This window comes from Hemitrygon akajei, chromosome 17 (genome assembly GCF_048418815.1).
Source record: "Hemitrygon akajei chromosome 17, sHemAka1.3, whole genome shotgun sequence".
Classification (NCBI taxonomy): domain Eukaryota; kingdom Metazoa; phylum Chordata; class Chondrichthyes; order Myliobatiformes; family Dasyatidae; genus Hemitrygon; species Hemitrygon akajei.
In genome coordinates, this window is record NC_133140.1 from 52190616 (window position 1) to 52210413 (window position 19798).

General features: G+C 38.5%; 1 protein-coding gene across 5 annotated transcripts in view; it reads left to right on the forward strand.

Moving 5' to 3' along the window:
* Nucleotides 1–19798, forward strand: part of znf536 (zinc finger protein 536) — a 509077-nt gene that overhangs the window by 171773 nt on the left and 317506 nt on the right. For all 5 annotated transcript variants that reach the window (XM_073070118.1, XM_073070119.1, XM_073070121.1 and 2 more), the window contains one exon: nucleotides 11347–11454. The gene's annotated coding sequence lies outside the window, so the exon portion shown is untranslated. The remainder of the gene's footprint in view (nucleotides 1–11346; nucleotides 11455–19798) is intronic.

Below are 19798 nucleotides of genomic sequence, written 5' to 3' on the forward strand. Positions count from 1 at the left end.
CATTGGCCTTGCATCTGTAGTGAGATGCTGAAGATGTTCTATAGGTCAGTTGTGGGGAGCGCCCTCTTCTTTGTGGTGGCGTGTTGGGGAGGCAGCATTAAGAAGAGGGACGCCTTACGTCTTAATAAGCTGGTAAGGAAGGCGGGCTCTGTCGTGGGCAAAGTACTGGAGAGTATAACATCGGTAGCAGAGCGAAGGGCACTAAGTAGGCTACGGTCAATTATGGAAAACCCTGAACATCCTCTACATAGCACCATCCAGAGACAGAGAAGCAGTTTCAGCGACAGGTTACTATCGATGCAATGCTCCTCAGACAGGATGAAGAGATCAATACTCCCCAATGCCATTCGGCTTTACAATTCAACCGCCAGGAGTAAGATATGTTAAAGTGCCGGGGTTAGGACTCAATGCATTTAAGTAAACTACTTAAGAACTTTTTAAAAGCTATTATTAATGCTTTTTGAGAGGGTGATTTTAGATGCATATCATATTTTTACTGAGTTAAGTATTGTATGTAATTAGTTTTGCTACAATAAGTGTATGGGACATTGGAAAAAATGTTGAATTTCCCCATGGGGATGAATAAAGTATCTATCTATCTATCATAGCCCTCCATACCATTCCCATTCATGTACTTACACAAGCTTTTCTTAAATATTGCAATTGAACCTGCATACAACACTTCTGCAGACAGTTCATTTCATATTCACACCACCCTTTGTGTGAAGAAGTTACCCCTCAGTTTTCCGTTAATTATTTCACCATTCGCCGTTAATCTATGACTTCTAGTTCTTGTCTCACCTAACCTCAGTGGGAAAAGTCTGCTTGTATTTACCTATCTACACCCCTCACAGCTTTGTATATCTCTATCAAATCTCCCCTAAGTTCCCCTGTGCTCCAGGGAATAAAGTTTAACCTATTCAACCCTTCCTTATAACTTAAGTGGAGACATGGTCTGGAGTAAATAGGGAAGTTGTTCCAAGATTTTGATTTTGGGTGAAGATACATGTCAGATGAATGGAAACGTGAAGCTGAACTTGTTCCCATGCACTTGTTGTCCATGTCTTTCCAGGTAGTTGCAATATTGAGAAATGTTGCTTCGGAAACCTCGATGAAGTCCTGCAATCTAATATGCAGAAGACTGTCAAAGAGGTGCCAACTAATCCAATCACTTTGATGTGGAAAATGTTATTCCTCACAAGCTTTTCTGAGCTCCTTGGTCAATGGAGCACACTTTATCAAACCCATGAACACGTTTGCAGGTAATGGAAAGGTTTTGGGAGTTAGGGAATGATCTGAAAATTACCCAATCCTTGACTTTCCTTATAATAACAACCATGTTCAAATAGTAGGTCCGGTTCCTGGTAATGAGAGCTAATGCATTGGTTAGGCTTGTAAGGATGAAAGGTAGGTATTTAGGCCCCCTCTTTTGAGAGTGCTCAGTGCCTGTCATTTGCATGGCTTAAGTGGTTTTCCCCATTTATTTGCTGAAGCCTAGATATTGCCCAGGGTTTCCTGAACCATATCCTGTAGTCTTCTGCCGTCAAACTTTTCAAGATCATTACTTACCTTTGGAAACAATTAAAGTTTCATGTTTCCGTAGTCTGTCAACTTCCTTATTTTTGCTCTGTCTTGTAATAATTCACTCCTCCACTTTGATTATAAATCAGTGAAACTTTATGGAAAATTGGCACGCAGGCACCTTTTTGGTTCTTTGGATAATAGGCTTATGAACAGTTTTATATTTTCCTCCTTTGATCCAGACTTAAATTCAAAATGTCCATACAACACATAGTTTTCTCCTAGCTCTGCAGCAAGATTTTCACTTCTTACACCAAAATCTATGAAGGTGTAGTAAATAATTATGAGTAACGAAGGCTGCCCAGCCAATCTTGGTTCATCCATGGAGAGTGTACTGCATCTTACTCTCAATGAAACATTCTGGATTCTTTCATTTCTCTTTCTGTCCAGCTCCACACTGGTAGGTGTTCTGAGTTTCTGGTACTGAGGAGCACCAAGGATGTCAGTGAATCATCACCTACCAACACTGTTAATACTTGTGGGAGTCACTTTCGGTCAGAACTAATTTACTGTAAAGTAACTGCATGATCTCAATGCATGGTAGGCTTTTATCTGAAGATTACTCATGAGATTTGTTGTTCAGCTTTCTGACTTTGAAAGCTTCTATGGATGATTGTCAATAGAACTTTATAAATCTTAGCATTCATGTTATCTGGATTTTTCTGGGTACGAAGTTTCCACGGTGACCACATTCTTCTCTTTGTGTTGTGTCACCATAAGCTTCACTCACCTCAACTTTTAATTTGTGTGTCAGCTTCACAATTCACAATAACTGCTTTGTTTTTGGCAATGCAAAAAGCAAATTCATTTTTGCTTATCCCATTGAAGAAAGCCTTTTGTGACAATAATGTGCACTGGCATTTTGGCTCACTATATAAAAATGCAAATTTTGATCCAGTATTTTTGAAGAAAAAAAAGAATAAAAATTAATTGGATTCAGATCAGAATGAAAATGGTTTTCTGTGCCTCTGTGCAGGTCAGGGTGCTATATCTATCATCTTACTGGAAGGTTAGTTACACAGTCTAACTTGAATTCAGAGTTGCTTGAATAAGATTACCTGATTCTACACATTCTTCTACTAAATTCCCCACCATACCCTGTTATTTACGTGGCCCATTTCAAGTTGTTGCAGAGCTTCATTCATTTAGCAAAGAAGTGAATTTGAATTATTAGATGTAGATGATAGAACATTTATCATAAAATGTTTTATTAGGTAGCATGCTCAAAGGAACTAGCATGGGACATTGAACTGACACAAGGTGATAAAATCTGAGGGAGATATCAGGAATATGCATTTCTGCAACAGAAAAAAATTGCATTGAAAGAAACAAGCACAAAGGTTGATAACATAACGTGGTAGAGATTGAAGAAGGAATAATGCCTTTTCTGCTTAAAGATCAGAGTGGATTAGTTCAGAAATATGCCTTCTATTTTGTAGGTCTAGTGAAAAACTATCTGCGTCTAAGCTTGATGTTCACCCATTACTGTTAATTTCCCATGATGTAAATATCAATATTCTGGAATAAATGACTTTATCAGCTTTGATGGTAAAAATAAAAAAAAGAAAAATCATAAATTTCAAGTGTTAAAATTAAATCTTGAATGGATAGTACAGATGGAATGTCATCATGTAGATGGAACAGTTGTGAATTACCACCACTTTCTATCAATAATTTTATAATTCACTGGGTTTCTTATGTGAAACCAGCAAGTTTGTGCCAGAGGATGAAATCAGACAGAGACCTAGATTTGTGTGCTGTTTGTTGAAGCATTTAGGATAGTCTGAGCAAAACATGGTCAATATTGTATAGGACAGGGCTCAGACTCCCTCGGTTTTATCCAGCCGGTGGTCAGTGGAGATACATCTAGTTATATGAGGTGTAAACAACTAGATGAAGTAAAGTTGGACCCTAACTTAGTTGAGTTGAAAGCAGAGATTTAAAAAATAATTACTGTCTTTGTTTTTTCATGGTAAACCTTAAAGATACTTCTAAATTCTTCAGGGCTGTAGGGAAAGTCTCACATGGAATTTCATATGTAAGCATCTTTGGCAGCCTGAGTAGCTGCCATTATTAAAAAAAAATGAGGAATCTTCCTCAAGCCTAGCAGACAAGTGTATCAGAAATTAAATATATATTCGTTCAATAGTTCCATTTAATATCAGAGAAATATTTGTAATATTCATCCTGAAATTCTTGTTCTTCACAGACATCTATGAAAACAGAAGAGTACTCCAAAGAATGAGTGACAATTAAAACATTAGTACCCCAAAGCCCCCTCCCATGCACTAACAGCAGCCAAAGCAACAACCCTCCCCCTACCTCCACCCACTTCAGCAAAGATGCATCAGCATCCTCCACCCACCAAGCAGGCAATAGCAAAGCCCCCAAGCGAGACCATGATCTGCAGTACAACAAAAACTAATTGTTTACCCAATAGTTCGACATACCTCTCTCACTCTCGCTCTCTCTCTCTCACTCTCACATAAGGGGAAAAAGGAATGTCCCCTTACACAGCGAGAGGGGAGACATAACAAAGCATCTAGGCATTATTACAGGCTTCTTAATGGACAGAAGAGGAATGTTCTTTTACTATATAATTCAACCATTTGTTGGTTGACCAAAATATGGGTGGAAACGATACAAAAAAAAAATTGATACTGTGCCATCAACTGATAGTTATAGGCTGGGTTTAGGGGAAAGGGGACATGAAGTTGCAACCTATTAATCAAACTAATTATGCCTACATGGATTTGCACATGTACCTGAGAGAGGTACATCTGGGAATATGGGAGACACAGCTTTCAGTTTCACTCACAGTAGAAATTAGAGAAAGCTCTTTGTTCCAAAAATGCTACTGGCCTATATATTGATTTGATTATTGATCTATCAACTGTGAGTATCAGTGGTAAAGCTAATATTTACTGTCCAAAGCTGTGAGATGCCTAATGAGACACTGGGTAGGATCTTCTGGGACTTTGACTTAGTGATAATAAAGGACTGAATATATAATTTCAAGTTCCCTTGGTGTGTGACTTAGGCATCTTACAAGGATTAGGATGGCATCTCCATTTGCCTGCTGTTCTTGTGCTCAGTGATAATACGGCACAAGTTTAGAGCATGGGGTTGAAAGATTCTCAGGGAATTGTTGCAGCATTTGTTGAGTATTGGTGTAGGGGAGTGAATGTTCATGTTGCTTTACCATTAGCCACTAACTTGCTCCTTTAGCCACAGTATTTTGCTGCTGGGCCAGAGAAGTTCCTGGTGATTAGTGACTCCTGGAATGTTGAATATAAATAATTTAGTGATGATAGTGCCATTGATTTTTCAATGAAGGTAGTTAGACTCTCTGAGTTTTACATGGTCAATGCTTGGCATATGTATCGCACAAATAGCACTTGCCACCTACCTGCCCATGATTATATTTCTTGGTGTTGATCAAAAGGATCATCATGTTCAACTCATTTAACGCTGTTTATGTGTAAATTGTTGTTGTGGAGTGCAGGTGGCTTGAAGGAAGAGGCAAGGATTTTGCTTCACATGTGGAATCATTATTCTACTCAGCAATGGAAATACAATGTTTCTTATCATGCCATATTAGGCTTTTATTCTTAGATTCTATTTCAATAAATACTAATCTCATGACACATAAGAGGAGTGAAGGAGAGAAGTGACATCTAAGAGGAAGAGAATTGTGTCAGAATAATGGAATAATCTTTGTCAGTGATTACACCCACTTCAGTAACCCGACGCAATTCTGCTAAATTTCCCAAGGTACCAATTAAAAACAACAGAGTTAAATGTTAACAAAAGGTACATAGGAAATGAGAGCTGAATATGCCATTTTGTCTGAATTCACTTTTCCTTTAATTATATTACCCCAAGCTCCTACATTCTCCCCACATATGGCATGGGAAAGATCTGTTGATATCTGTTTTGAATATGCAAAGCAATTGAATATCCACAGTTCCCTTGGTTAAAGAGTTCCAATGATTCACAACTATATGACCAATGAAATTTCTGTACTGAGATTATAGTCCATATTTACAGCCTTCTCAACAATGTGAAAGAGCCCCTGCACTTACCCTGCCAAGCCCTTTGAGAATTTTATGTATTTCAGCAATAACACAATTCCTCCAAAATGTTCGGAATATAGAGGTCCCAAGTAGAGTATTTGGCACTGAAAAACTTCTCTCAAGCACTGTCCTGGAGCATTGAACCATGTGTAAATCAGACATGTCATTGCATTATGTTAGCTTTGTTTAATGTATTTACATAAAATACATTTGAATTCGCTAAATGTTGAAGGGTGGAAGAAAATTTTAGAAAATGAATCTGAAGCACAGCAATGCAGTAGTTAGTTCTTATTTTTGGACAAATTATCAAAACACCAAAGCTTTCAGAATTTCTGAAGTAACTCTTTCAAAGGTTTATTAATCAAGGATCAACAGTGACCCAAATAACCTGTGGGTTCTTAATTCTGTGCTTTTTCAGTTTACTGGTGCCTCAGTGAAATGGTTGCAATGAGTTTCAGCCCGAGAAGCTGTTACAAAATGCTCCTGCTGGGTGGCTGGAGAAAACAAGGGCCTGTTCAATGGAAACACAAGAGAGGCTGTAGATTTTGGAAATGTTGAGCGACACACAAAAGTTGCCGAGGAGAGTCAGCAAATCAGGCAGCATCTGTGGAGGGAAATGAAGAGTTGATGTGTGTTGCCCTGTTGAATGCTCTGTTTTCCTCTGAGCACTGCTGCCATTCTCATGTGAACGACTGGACATGCTCTCTATACTCTCACAGGACCACTGTGACATTGCCAACCTTTATCCATTGACACAGTCTTTGCTTCAAAATGGTTGTAATCTTGCAGATGTTGCTCATTGCAATTTAATGCATTTTCTCAGTTGAGGTTCAAATTTCAAAGGATTAAGAATAGATTTCTGTGTAAGCTGAACAAGTAAACAGCGAAGGATGCTGGCAGGGTGACGGCTTTCTAAAGGAGTTGGACAGAAACAATCAACTGCATTCCTTGTGGCCAGAGAAAGGGACACTTAACCGAAACTTGCCATCTGTTCGACACCCAAACTTGGCAAAAAACAAATTGCTCTCCCAACTACTGATTGAACACGTTCCAAACTAAAGTCAACTTTTCCTTAAAAGATAGAAAAAAAAACACAATTGTTGCCTGACAATCAATTTTGACTGTGGTTTGCATCCTTTGACACACATTGAGAGCTTTATTGCTGGCATATGCAGAGTGGACAAATGTCAACATTGTGTGCAGTGTGCTCCTTTCTATATTTTCAGTTCAGGCATCACCAAAAGGATTACATTCCTATTTGACTACCCTTCCCTTAAGAATTTATGCCTTGAAGGAGATAAATGTTAGTTCAAAGTTTAAGATAAATTCATCTTCAAAGTACATAATGTCATGATATACAACCATGAGACCCTTGTTTTCTGGTGGGCAAACACAGTAAATCCAAGAAACACAATAGAACCAATGAAAGACAGCACACAACAGGACAGAAAACAACCAACATGCAAAGGACAACAAACTGTGTAAACAAAGACTTTGGAACATGAACAGGGTATACATTGTCCTGATAGTAATTTCTACAGCTGGTGTCATCCCAAAGTCACTACACAATAGCATTAAACAGTTAGGGCTACACAGCAATATCTATGTAAATCTTCAGAAAGGCACAGTACTAAACACCACTAGAATAATCTGAAAGTTCCTGACAATTACCAAATGAGCATGCCTCAGGTTTTACCAGCTTGAGCGGAGAGAAAATAAATAATAAATAAATAAGCAATAAATATAGAGAACATGAGGTGAAGAGTAAATACATAGGTTGTGGGAACAGTTCAGTGACAACTTATTTGTCACATGTACTATACATTGAAACATTGAAACGTGCAATGAAGTGCGTTATTCGGGTCTGATCAAATCAGTAAAGATTGTGCTAGGCAGTCTACAAGTGTTGCCACACTTCCGGCACCATCAGAACATGTCCATAACTGATGAACACAAAGCCTATGCCTTTTTTTGGACTGTGGGAGGAAACCAGCGCACCCGGAGGAAACCCATGTGGTCACAGAGAGAAGGTACAAATTCCTTACAAGCAGCAGTGGGACTTGAACCCTGACTGGTGGTCGCTGAGGCTGTGCAGTGACGTGCTAACTGCAATGCTATCATGCCTTACAACTTGATAATCAAAGGCATGTTCCAAAACTTGTTACAATGTGATCCTAACTGTCCGATGGATATCAGAGTCGGATTTATGCTTGAGTTTTCTGATCGGAAACATCAGTTGCTGAGCAGTTCTGTGGATTTTACACAGAGCTCATTGCCTAACATGCAGCAGTGATCACTGCCCTCCTGAAAGCCAGACTACCTACAGCAGGCACCTTAAAGCTCTTGATAACCCTGAGCTATCATCAGTGGGATCATCAATTGATCTGCCACCTGTCTTCAGGAGTTTCGGCCCACTTATGATCAAGACTCCCTCGCGGTGGTGGGCCAGCAGTGCTAAAGCACCACCTCCTACTGATGAGCTTAACAACTTGGCATCTGCCTCTATCAGAGTTGTTGGTTGCTTCCATCCAACAGATAGTCTACTCTTCAGGTGTCTATTCAACTACTGAAAGGTTTACAAAAGATGGATACACTGTCTGACTATCTGCCCCTCTGGACGTACTTGGTCCACACCCATGACGATCCTGCCTCTGCTGCCTCAGCTACAGCCCTGCTGGTTGACTTGATCTCTCTTCTAGTAAAGCCAAGGTCACGCAGCCTCTTCTGGAAAGTGAACGCAATAAAGCCATGGCAACCTACTTTGAATGGATAGCATGAGACCTTCCATCCTCTGCCTCTGCACTCTGATCTTAATTCTGCATACTTGGTCAACTTGCGCTCATGGGCTTCATCGATGTTGTCTTCCCAGGGGACTGTGAGTTCACCAATAACCACTTCTCTACTGGTGTCAGACCAGACGAATATATCTGGACGCAATATCTGACACTTAACTAATGCCATCTCTTAAAATACCCCGATGCAACAGCAAGGATAACATTAGAATCTTCCACCAAGCTTTTGGTACTTGGGCCCTAATTACACCCAGTTCAGCAGGTCTGACGCTAGACTCTGCAAGCAGACATTCTATTTGGAGTTCATCCAACAGAAAAGATTACCAGCCAGGTAGAGGATATGTTCAAAGCATCCTTGAGGAAATATGGCATCCCCATTGACTCCAGGGAAGAACTTGCCTGTTACTGCTCAAAGTGGAGAAGAAGCATTCACTGTTTTAAGGAACCTGGAGGCTAAAAGAGTGCACCATCTGAGAAACTACCCTCTTGCCCATCCACTCGGGCACTCGGGTCTGTGAGTAGGGTCTGTCACACCACATCAAGCTCACTTATCAGAATCTCCCAAAACCAGAGTAAAAGGAAAGTCACTCTTGGTCCTGAAAACTTACTAAGAAAAGAGGACTTTTGAAAACAGAGATACCTGATGAAGTTACTGAAATGTTAGTTGCATTCCTAAAGGATATTACAGTGCAATGCAACATCAATCAATACAGACTGAATGAATAACAAACCCATGGAAACAAACATCACTTTAGAAACAAGAGAAATTTGCTAAAGCCTGATATACTTCATATTGTAATTTCCTGAGTGATTTATTGTTCATGGATAAAACAGAATGGATTGCATTTAAAATATATCAAGCATACCAAACCAGGAGCATTAATACTTTAATAGATTTCTACCTAGAATTCTAATCCATGGCTGCAATCGATCTTGTTAATTTTAGAATGCAGGTGAGGATAATGCTGGAATTACTAAGAAGAAAGTGAAGGAGGAGGGGGTGGGGTTTTATAGCAATGCCTATGGATTGACCAGCTCCTCAATTCATTTAAAGTAAATGGTGCTAAAACCTTTGAATACTGTGGCAAGCCATGCTCTGAATAGCAAGTGTCATAAAACTTAACACAATCTATCAGACAATTTGGGCAATCTGACATGTGAAAATAAGCTGGGATGCAAAGATTTTTAAAATAAATCTTAAAGCACAATGGCACTATATATTACAATTTTTTTAATAACACAGATATAAGGTTGACCCTTTCACAGAATAGGCTGCCTATTAGACCCCAGTTAGACCCTAACACAATCATTTATTATGTGTGTTTCTATTAGTATGTGCTGCTGTTCACCGTCTGTACACAATACTGCCTCGTATCTATCCCTTAAGTCTCTGAGTGTTTCTGCTCAGGAGCTGGAAAAGCTGGTCAGTAAAACATTATCATATACAGGGTGGTCCCTGGCCCCCTGACAAAAGCCTATTTACTACAGTTTAATGTTATGCTGTGAAGAAGTGAAAAAATAAAGGCAGAGAATAAAAAAATGGCATCTGTTCTTCACAGTGCACTCATGCAAGAACCTGAGTTTAAGACATATGACATTTTTGCTATAAAGCGAACAAAAATGGGGGCATTCTTTATAACCTGCTCCAGACTGCAGCATTTTCCAAATGCTATTAAGTTATTGATTTACACAGCCACATGATGATGTCATCTATAAGAAACAGAATGCAGATGACAGCGAAATACAGTGGTGACAGTGACCTTGTTTCAGCATCTCTGGGACCCTGTCAGGTTCATTTCTGGTGTAGTGTTTCAGAGATGCACTTTTTAGGCTATATCTAGTTACTGTGCGGAGTATGAATACAGTATGGGGTTCAGAAGCGATTCACATTTAGGTCAATTAAATGCACTAACATCTGCTCTGCCTTTATCATTTGCATATGGTATTCATATGTTAATGATGCCTGTTTTATACACTAGTAACATATTTATGTAAATAACTTGGATGTGGATGACTTGTGATCCTCTTTGATTATCATTGGGGAAAGAATTGGAATAAATGGAATCTAAACGTGTGGTTTGCATGCTTATGTTTCAAGTACATTTTTTTCAGTCTGAGTAAAGGCTACTGCATCCAAGTGTAGCTCTGATTTGTACAAGAAGCCCCTTAGTGGGAAAGCTTCCATTCTAAAGCAGCTTAAAGCCTTATAAATCAATAATGACACAGATGGACTGCTGATAATCTATTTAGAATGCCTGATAGCAAATATTGTTGTTCAAATGATTAGAATGGCCACTGTTTTAGCAGCAAGCTTTTCCTCTTTAACTTGGATAAAACTGAACAAGAAAGTACTTTCACTTTTGTCCACAAATTCCTTTGCTGGATTTTGGGTGGCACAGGGCTTCAGCATGGGGAGAAGAACAAAGAGGTTATGAAACTCCTTCTAATATAATGATATCAGATTCAGTTTCCACAACATTAAAAACGCTCTTAATGGAATTGTCTGTTCAGGTGTAAGTAGTGTAGAAGGTTGCTTCTTTTATAAGAATTTGGCCTGATTTGACACGAGAAGTGGGAAATAAAGTGGAGATTGTCAGAAACGGCAGCTGCCTGGAATCCTGATAAATATAAGCTTTTATTGATCTGATGAAAATGAAAGATCCCAGTGCTATGCAGTATTTAGCTTCTTGTCTAGAACACGTCACCAGTGGCCTTGCTTTAGGATAGATTTTCATTCTCACTTGCTAGATTTTATTTCATCTTTAACCTTTTCAGTTGAATTTCCTTGACCTCTGAATATTGCTTTATTTTCTTTAGCTTTTTTATTGCTGTGATTTGGAGAATTTGTTGCTGTTCACTTTAAATCATACCTTTATGTATTTCTCTTTCTGTGATAGGGAAGTGGAACACCCCTGTCAAAAGCCTTTCAGTGCAAAGCAAAGCTTTTTAATCACTGGTGTTTTCCAAAGCAAGTCCTAAAACAAGTATGCAGTTCATTTGCTAAGGTAAGACTTCTATACTCTGGTATGTTTATGTTTTTGCACGAGCCATGAAAAGACTAGCAAGACCACAAAGTTTTATTTGATAGGCCACAGGATGAGAAAGGAATTATTTTATGTGGATGCTAAGGATTAAACAACATTACGTAGACTAGAATGAATATTGTGATCATTTGAGGGTAAAGGTAAGTAGGGTATTTTCTATATAGAGTCCTGATTACTAAAAGTGCTTACTGACCCATAGTGAGTTTCTGACATTATTTATATTAGACACTGCAGAGAATTTGTAATTCTTTCTCTTTCAGAAATTACTGGGGGATACCTGCAATTTATATAAAATGTTGCTTACTATTTTATGTAACTGACAAATCTGTCATTGATGTGATGAGAAAATTCTTAACAGATTATTATTTATCTATCAAGCCACTAAAGCACACAAATTAATACATGATAATGATAACACAATTTTTAATGATTTACATTACATAAATTCTCCAGTGATGAAAATTATCAGGCAAGAATCTAACAAAGGAGGAGACATTACAAGTGATTGCTAATAGCTTAGTTAAAGAAGTGAGGTTTAAGGAATGCCTTAAAGCAGGAAGCAGAATGAAAGGCAGGGTGTCTATAAAAAGAATTCAAGGGCTTAGTGGCAAAACTGTTGTGGGGAATGCACAAGTCAGAGTTGGATCAATGCAGAGCTACTTAAAAGTGTTTTGATTGTGGTGGCATTACAGGGAAAGGAAAGGAGTTTGAACATTAGAATGAGAATACTGAACTTAATGCAAATGAAGGACTACCAACCAGGGTAGATCAGCAGAAGGAGGGAAGAAATTGGTATGGGATAGGGAGCAGTCAGCAGAGTTAGAACTGTGGAAGGGTAGGTATATGATACTGGAGTAATTAACTCTGGGACAGTAGTGGAGCAAGGTGAAGTTACAGTATTTAGATCAGATATTCTTTGTGACAGAGTCAATATGGATTAGACACTGAGGCCACTGATAAATAGAAAGAACTGCTTACTTTTGATTGAGATTATTGGCCAGGAAAGGTGAAATCAACTAATACCAATAAATAAACTCTTAAGCAAAAATATTCCAGCATTTGATTTTATAGAAATAGGGCTGAGGCAGGTGCATGGCAGATGGTTTGCTATTGGTTTTTAATTTACTTGCTTCAGTTACTTCTGTTAAGCTTACAATTGGATACCATGATCCCAACATTGTGGTGACATGAAGAGCAGCTCTGTGTACGGTTGTAAGTCCCGGTGTACTGTACATCAGCTGTTGGACCTATAATAATACCATGCTATCACAGTAACTTTGGATAGTTACTTTAAAAAACGACATCTGTTAAATTCTGCTAACATCAGATTCTTCATCCACAAAATGTATAATATTTTCTTTAGTAAAACATGATCTTACTGTTGAATCTTTGCAGAAAACTCTGTGGAATAAGTTGAATTGTAACAGTAACTGCAGATGTTTGAAAATAAACAATAACATTTGTATAATGAATGTTATCCCTCACAATGTAACCTGTTCAACATGCTTAGTTTAAAAATAATAAAGGGTAAAACCAATTCTATATAATCACAATTTTCAGGTCTTGTTTCTTAGCTTAAGGTGCAATCTAATGGCCATCTCTGGGCAAGTGTGTCAAGATTGATTCAAACTTGGCTGCTGCCATTGTTTAAACAGAAACAGTCTGGGGCAGCAAGAGCTCATTGGTGAAAGGAATGGCTGCATTCCATTCAAACGGAATGACTGCTGCCATGTACATACCCCTGAGCTCTGATTAGACCTGATCTGTTCTGCTTGCCCATTTGCATTATTCACAAATAATATTTTCTAAAGACAGATAGATATTCCTTCAATGTAATTCCAAGACCACAAGATCCTGACAGGACTTTACACCCTGGGGAACTTTACTACCGGTATTTAAAAAAAAATGTTTATTTTAATTCCTTCCTTTCCATATATATAGCTTCCTCTCTCTTTCATGCTCTGTTTGGTGCTTTTTTTGATTCTAAGGAAAGTTCCAAAAATCCTGATAATGCACCCAAGAGAAGCAGAGACATTGAGCAAAAAGTAATTCGTACTTTCCCAAGCATCTTTACTAGCAGGGTCAGATGATTTGTTTTAAAAAACAATTTGTGCTCTGAGTCAAGACTCAAATTCAGCACTGAGACATCAAAATGAGTCTAGTACATCATTGCTCTTCATTATCAAGTTACATATATTTTGCACTTTTTGAACAATATGCATTTCGAAATAATCACTTCAAATTGGTTATTTTTCTTATCAGAGGTCTATAACACTTACAAAATTAAAATAATATTGATGCTGGAAATTTAACTAAAAATTAGAAAATTCTGAGATAATTCAGGTAGTTAGACAGCATCAGTAGAGTGAGAGAAACACTTCGGGTCATTGATCTTTCATCCATAATCCATGCTTCACTTTGAATGAAAGGTCATCAAATTGGAGTCGTAACTCTGTTTTCCTTTCCATAGAATTTGATGATAGGATATTCATTAGTGCAAGGTCTGATTCTGCAGGGTGGATTGTTTCAAGTGTTAGGAAGTTGGATTTAAAAAGCTTGCTCTAAGGACCAATGGGCTTAACTTGTTGCAGTGTTAGTTTTCTATCCCGTGTCAGGGAGGTTGCACTGAGATGTGACTTATACTTGAGCTTGGTTTGAAAACAGGGAAACAGCTGTTTAGTATCTAACAGCATGCACACTGCATTGATGGAGTTTCTGTCACCACCTGCACACCCTAAATCGGCAAGCATCTGTTTTTTTTTATTGTAGTTCACACAAAAGAAAAGATCTGTTCACGTTCAGCCTAGCAGTGATATGAGGGTTTTTTAGATTCTCTGCAGGCAAACTTTCACAACAAATGGAGGCACATCATCCAAACACAATATATACTCAAGTAATAAAATGCCGCTTTGAGCCTCCATGAAGAGCAGCACCATTTATAGACTCGACAATACTGAAACATTTTGAACATTTTGAAAATACAGCAACCTACCTACTCATATTAAGAAAACTCTGCACTTCATTGTCCTTAGTATGTCAGTGAGAAAATAAAATCTGTAAGATACTGTTATCCAGCCTCAGTACTGAAAGACGGGTATTGAATCAGTACATTAAAGGCAAAGAAGGTTTGATTTCCAATAGGTTCATTGATTTCTTTTACATTCATGGAGTTGTTTATAAATTGAAAGAGTAGAAATAGGTCTCAGTAATCTGAAGCATGAGTCTCACCTCCAGCCAACAGTCAAGAGCAAAGCTGATCATCTGAAATGAAACAGAAAATGCTCCAAATGCTCAACTATGGTAGATAACATCTCAAAAGAGAGGAAAAATAGTTAATGTTTCAGTCTTTTTGTTAGAAATTGGTAAACCAGGAGATGTAACATGTTTCAAGCAAGAGGCAAGGAAAGGAGGAGACAGGAAAGTTTTGAGTTAGTGTGGAAGGCAGGAGAGGTTACAAGAAATGAAGTGGATAAGGCAAATGAGAATGGTAATCGCACAAGGAACAGAAGGTAGGTACAAAGGCAATATATATTCAGTGGCCACTTTATCAGATACCTCCTGAACCCCATCCACTTCCAGGTCTGACGTGTTGTGCATTTAGAGATGCTCTTCCGCATGCCACCATTGTAATGTGTGGTTAATTGAGTTGTCGTTGCCTTCTTGTCAGCTTGAAGCAGTATGGGCATTCTCCTCTGACCTCTTTCACTAGCGAGGCATTTTTCACGCACAGAACTGCCACTCACTGCATGTTTTTTGATTTTTGCACCATTCTCGGTTAACTCTAGGGACTGTTGTGCATGAAAATCCCGAGAGATCACAAGTTTCTGAGCTACTCAAAGCACCCTATTTGGCACCGACAATCACTCAATAGTCAAAGTCACCTAGATCACATTTCTTCCCCATTCGGATGCGTGGTCCAAACAACAACTCTTTACCAAGTGTGCATGTTTTATGCATTGAGTAGCTGAAATGTGATTAGCTGATTAGTTATTTGCATTAGTGAGCAGGTGTACAGGGGTACCTAATAAAGTGGCCACTAAGTGCTAGTGGTTATAATCGAACCATTATTAATATCTGCAGTCCTGAAAAATGGAAGCAGAGATTATGATTTGAAGTTGTTGATATCCTAACGAGTACAGAAGCATGCAATGTGCACAAATGAAGGAAGAAACAGTCCTCCTAGAGTTGCTGTTGATTATCATTCAGTTTTATGTTTATTGCAGGCCTGGGGAAGGCAAACCTAATGAGTGGATAAATTAATCTTGTAAATTAAAGTGCCGATAGTTCTTGAAAAATATTCTGCAGTTTCAACATTGAGTCACTGCTGTTAGAAAAATCACCAGCACAATTTGTGTGCCAGCGCATATCTAGAAAGATATTTGATCCTTCCAAAAATGACACCAAAGTTGATATCATGGTGAAGTGAAGATGCTTCCCAGAAATGGTAACTCAAAGTGGTAACTGTCGTAATTTAATCTAAAACACACTTCTCTGCATTTGTCTTGGACTTCCAATTGTCAGTGTGATTGTTAATAAATTTCAAGGTTTAAGTGCCCAGTGTGTTACAATGGGGACTTGACTATGAGTATTATTAGTTCTAGGATCACTCGATAAATGTAATGTAAAATTTCAACTCCCATGCATGTGACAATGATGATTAAAATCCCCATGTCTTGCTAATCAAATGTCAAGTCTTCATTAAATGTCCCAAACCTGAGTTAAATACATTTTCCTTCCTGCAGTTGTAGTGTTAACGGTTGGGTGGGTGATACATTTGGCTGAACATGTAGAAAATGAGTTTGTTTCCCTTCAGATTTTATGTGTTTAAACAGGCTTACGTGATATTGCATTCAGACTATCGAGTTTTTGCAATTTTTTTGTGAAGAGTTTAAGATATTTGTGGGTAAATACTCCCAATAAATAACCAGATTAGAACATTTAATGCAGCATCTTGGATAACAAAAACATCCTGGGCAAATATTCATATTTACCATTGCCAACTTACACATACATCTTTGATAAAAGAAAAAGTCCTAAGGCAAAATTCTGGAACACAGCTGTGATCATTCTTTTAAAATCGCAATTACTCATCCCAGTAATTAACAACAATCATTTTGGCCATAATCTTATTCTGAAACTCCTTCAAAAAGAAACTTTCTGATTCTTAATGTGACAATTATCCACTTCTAGTTTGGAAATTGATCACTGCAAATGAATACCAGCCAAAGTAGAAAGTATCATTATTTCAGTTATTGTCAGAATATTTTAGTATTGCATAGGATAAAGCAAATTAGCTGAACACAGTTTTTGGGAAAAATATTCCTTTCACCATTACTTCAACCTTGTTGTCATTTTGGAGAGGGTCAAGTTTCTTTTAAATTTTGGCTGGCACGTGATTCATGAAAGTGAGTTTCTTAATGGCAGCAAAGTAACCCTGAACGTCAAAGCCATTCAGCATTTGCTGCTGGTTTTGCTTCTTCTGCAGACAGTTATCAAATTCCCTCACTAGCAATAAAAACAACCCAATTGTTTCAAGCAATTTAGGTGACCAACATTTATAGCAATCTGTTGCCCTGCTGTTTTCCTTTCACATTTAGCAATTTTTCCATGACATTGCAAATATGCATGCATGTCTCGGAGTCTGATGGATATGTGTTTGTTTTTTAAATCTTCAGGGTTGAATTTGCTTTGATGTCCCGCCCAGGGCTTTACATAGGCATATACGAAGGGTGATTGATAAGTTCATGGCCTAAGCTAGAAGGAGTCAATTTTAGAAAACCTAGCACATTTATTTTTCCTACATTTACACACTTAGTCCAGCGGTCGTGGAGCATACGGATCCCTTCTTTGTAGAAGTAGGCATCTTGGACCTCCAGAAGTAGTCCACAGCAGGGTTGATTAATAAGTTCATGGCCCAAAGCAGGAGATGAGGAGAAACTTCAAACTTTCTGCATTTTCACTCAAAGAGTTGAACTGCACGTGCATGTTACAAGAGCTGTGTAACTCATCACCTTCTACCTTAGGCCACAAACATATCAATCACCCCTGCTGCGGACCACCTGGAGGTCCAAGACGCTCTTGTTACATGCACTTGCAGTTCAACTCTTTGAGTGATAATGCAGAAAGTTTGAAGTTAATAACTCATCTCCTTCTACCTTAGGCCATGAACTTATCAATCACCCCTGCTGTGGAACACTTCTACAAAGAAGGGATACGTATGCTCCACGACCGCTGACTCAGTGTGTGTACATGTAGGAGGAGACTATGTTGAAAAATAAATGTGCTACGTTTTCTAAAATTGACTCCTCCTACCTTAGGCCACGAACTTATCAATCACTCCTCGTATTTCACCACCGTTTTGCCATTTAGAAAAGGAAGTAGTCATCAAGTTCATATGCGTGAAACCTGCCTGGCTGATATCAGAGTTTGATTCAAAACTGGCATAAAATGAAATCTTACATCTACTTGACAATGTGAATCAGAGAGGTATGTGCCCTACAATGCCAGTTCTAGGCAGACCCAACTCAACAGTAAGTCTCATGTTGCTTTGATCCAAATGTACATCAGTACAAACTGGACATAGGCTTTCTGCTCAGTCAGTTAGCCTTCTGGCCACAACTTTTTAAGTTTTGTAATCATCATCTGCAACTCTATTGCATAATCTTGAAAAGAGCACTATTGTATACAACAGTCGCTTTAATACCTATTTAATATATATATAAAATATCTATAAGCATGAAAAAAACAAACTGCTGGAGGAACTCACTGGTCGGAGAGCATCTGTAGTAGAAAAGGAATGGTTGACATCTCAGGTCAAGACTTTGATTCAGACCTGTGCAGGGTCTCGACTTGAAATGCCAACCATTACTTCCCTTCCACAGACCCTGCTTGACCTGCTGACTTCCTCCAGTTTGTCTTCTGCTCCAGATTCCAGCATTTGCAGTCTCTTGTGTCTCTGTAAGCACACGTTGCTGAGAGGAAATACTGAAAGAAGCACACCAAAGTTTGCAAGTAAGAGCTCTGCTCTCCACTCATATCACCAGGGCTGGCCATCGGTGTAAACATAGCATAACCAATATGGTGTTACATTATTTATTTTATAATAAGTGACTCTGGTACAAAAAGTTCTCCCTTTTCTACTGAAATTATGAAATATTCTGTCATGAAGAACAAAACCATTACTGAAAGAATGGTAATAAACAATGAAGTTTGTTTCTTTATCACTGTGTTTTCTTCAGAAAACTGTCAGGACCTTTTATTCTACTGAAAGGAATATAACAGTCCAGTTGAAGTATTATACAATATTAGATTATATGTGGAATCCATAGGGAGTCTGGCACTGCAAGGCCAGGGGTATTTCAAATAAAAATGCCATTTATAACCTGCTTAAATTACTGTCAACGATCTGAAAGGTTTGCACATTCATAAACTGCAGCCATGAATGAATAAAGTTTCCACTTAAGGAAAATGTCTCATATGAATTAGTTTCTTTTAAGAGTTAATTGGTTCTAGACATTTCTGCTGCAAAATACTTTGAAGTTCCTGCTGCTTCTTTAAAAAATATTTTTATGTGTCTGTCGTGCACTCCAGTGATCTAAAGATGACCTTGCAACCTTCTGTCCCGAAAGCCTGACCCATCACTCACCCATTACCGACCCAATGTCACACCACAAAAGCCAGAGAATGTGTTAATAGCCTGTCCTTTAAAGAGGAGGAAAAGTTGACCTGTCATTTTAAGGGACTTCTACATTGCCTAGGGAGATCCCAAGAGAATGGTGCTCAAACAGAGATCCATAATGTCCATGCACCATTTTCCAGCTTGATCTGACTGTTGCCAGTACTATAGTCAAGCTTCACTAGAAGAAGAGGACTTACAATTTCATTGGTAAAAGGAAGATAAAATAGTATGCGCTTTTACATTAATATGTTAGTTCCTAGTAAGACTCACTCGTTGGTGAAGCCTCCACCTTCACAATGATTCCCCCCCCCCCATTTGTATTGCAGTGCACTACTAATTACAGGAGGACTGCATGCTTGCAATCAGTAACACAAACTGAATATTATAGTGTCTTTACTCTGGAAGCAGACTTTTAATGCCTAGCATTTGCCTCACGAGATGAATGATAATTAACTAATAACACCTCACGTATACAACACTCTGGGACTAGTGCTGTGCTGACATCTGCTGAAACCTGGTCCCATAAGTGCATTGCAACCACCATGAACCATGTGGCACGGGTACAAGTGGAAGCACCTCCATCCCAGTGTTCCACACTGCTGCATAGTGGGCCCAGCTGCAGTAAAG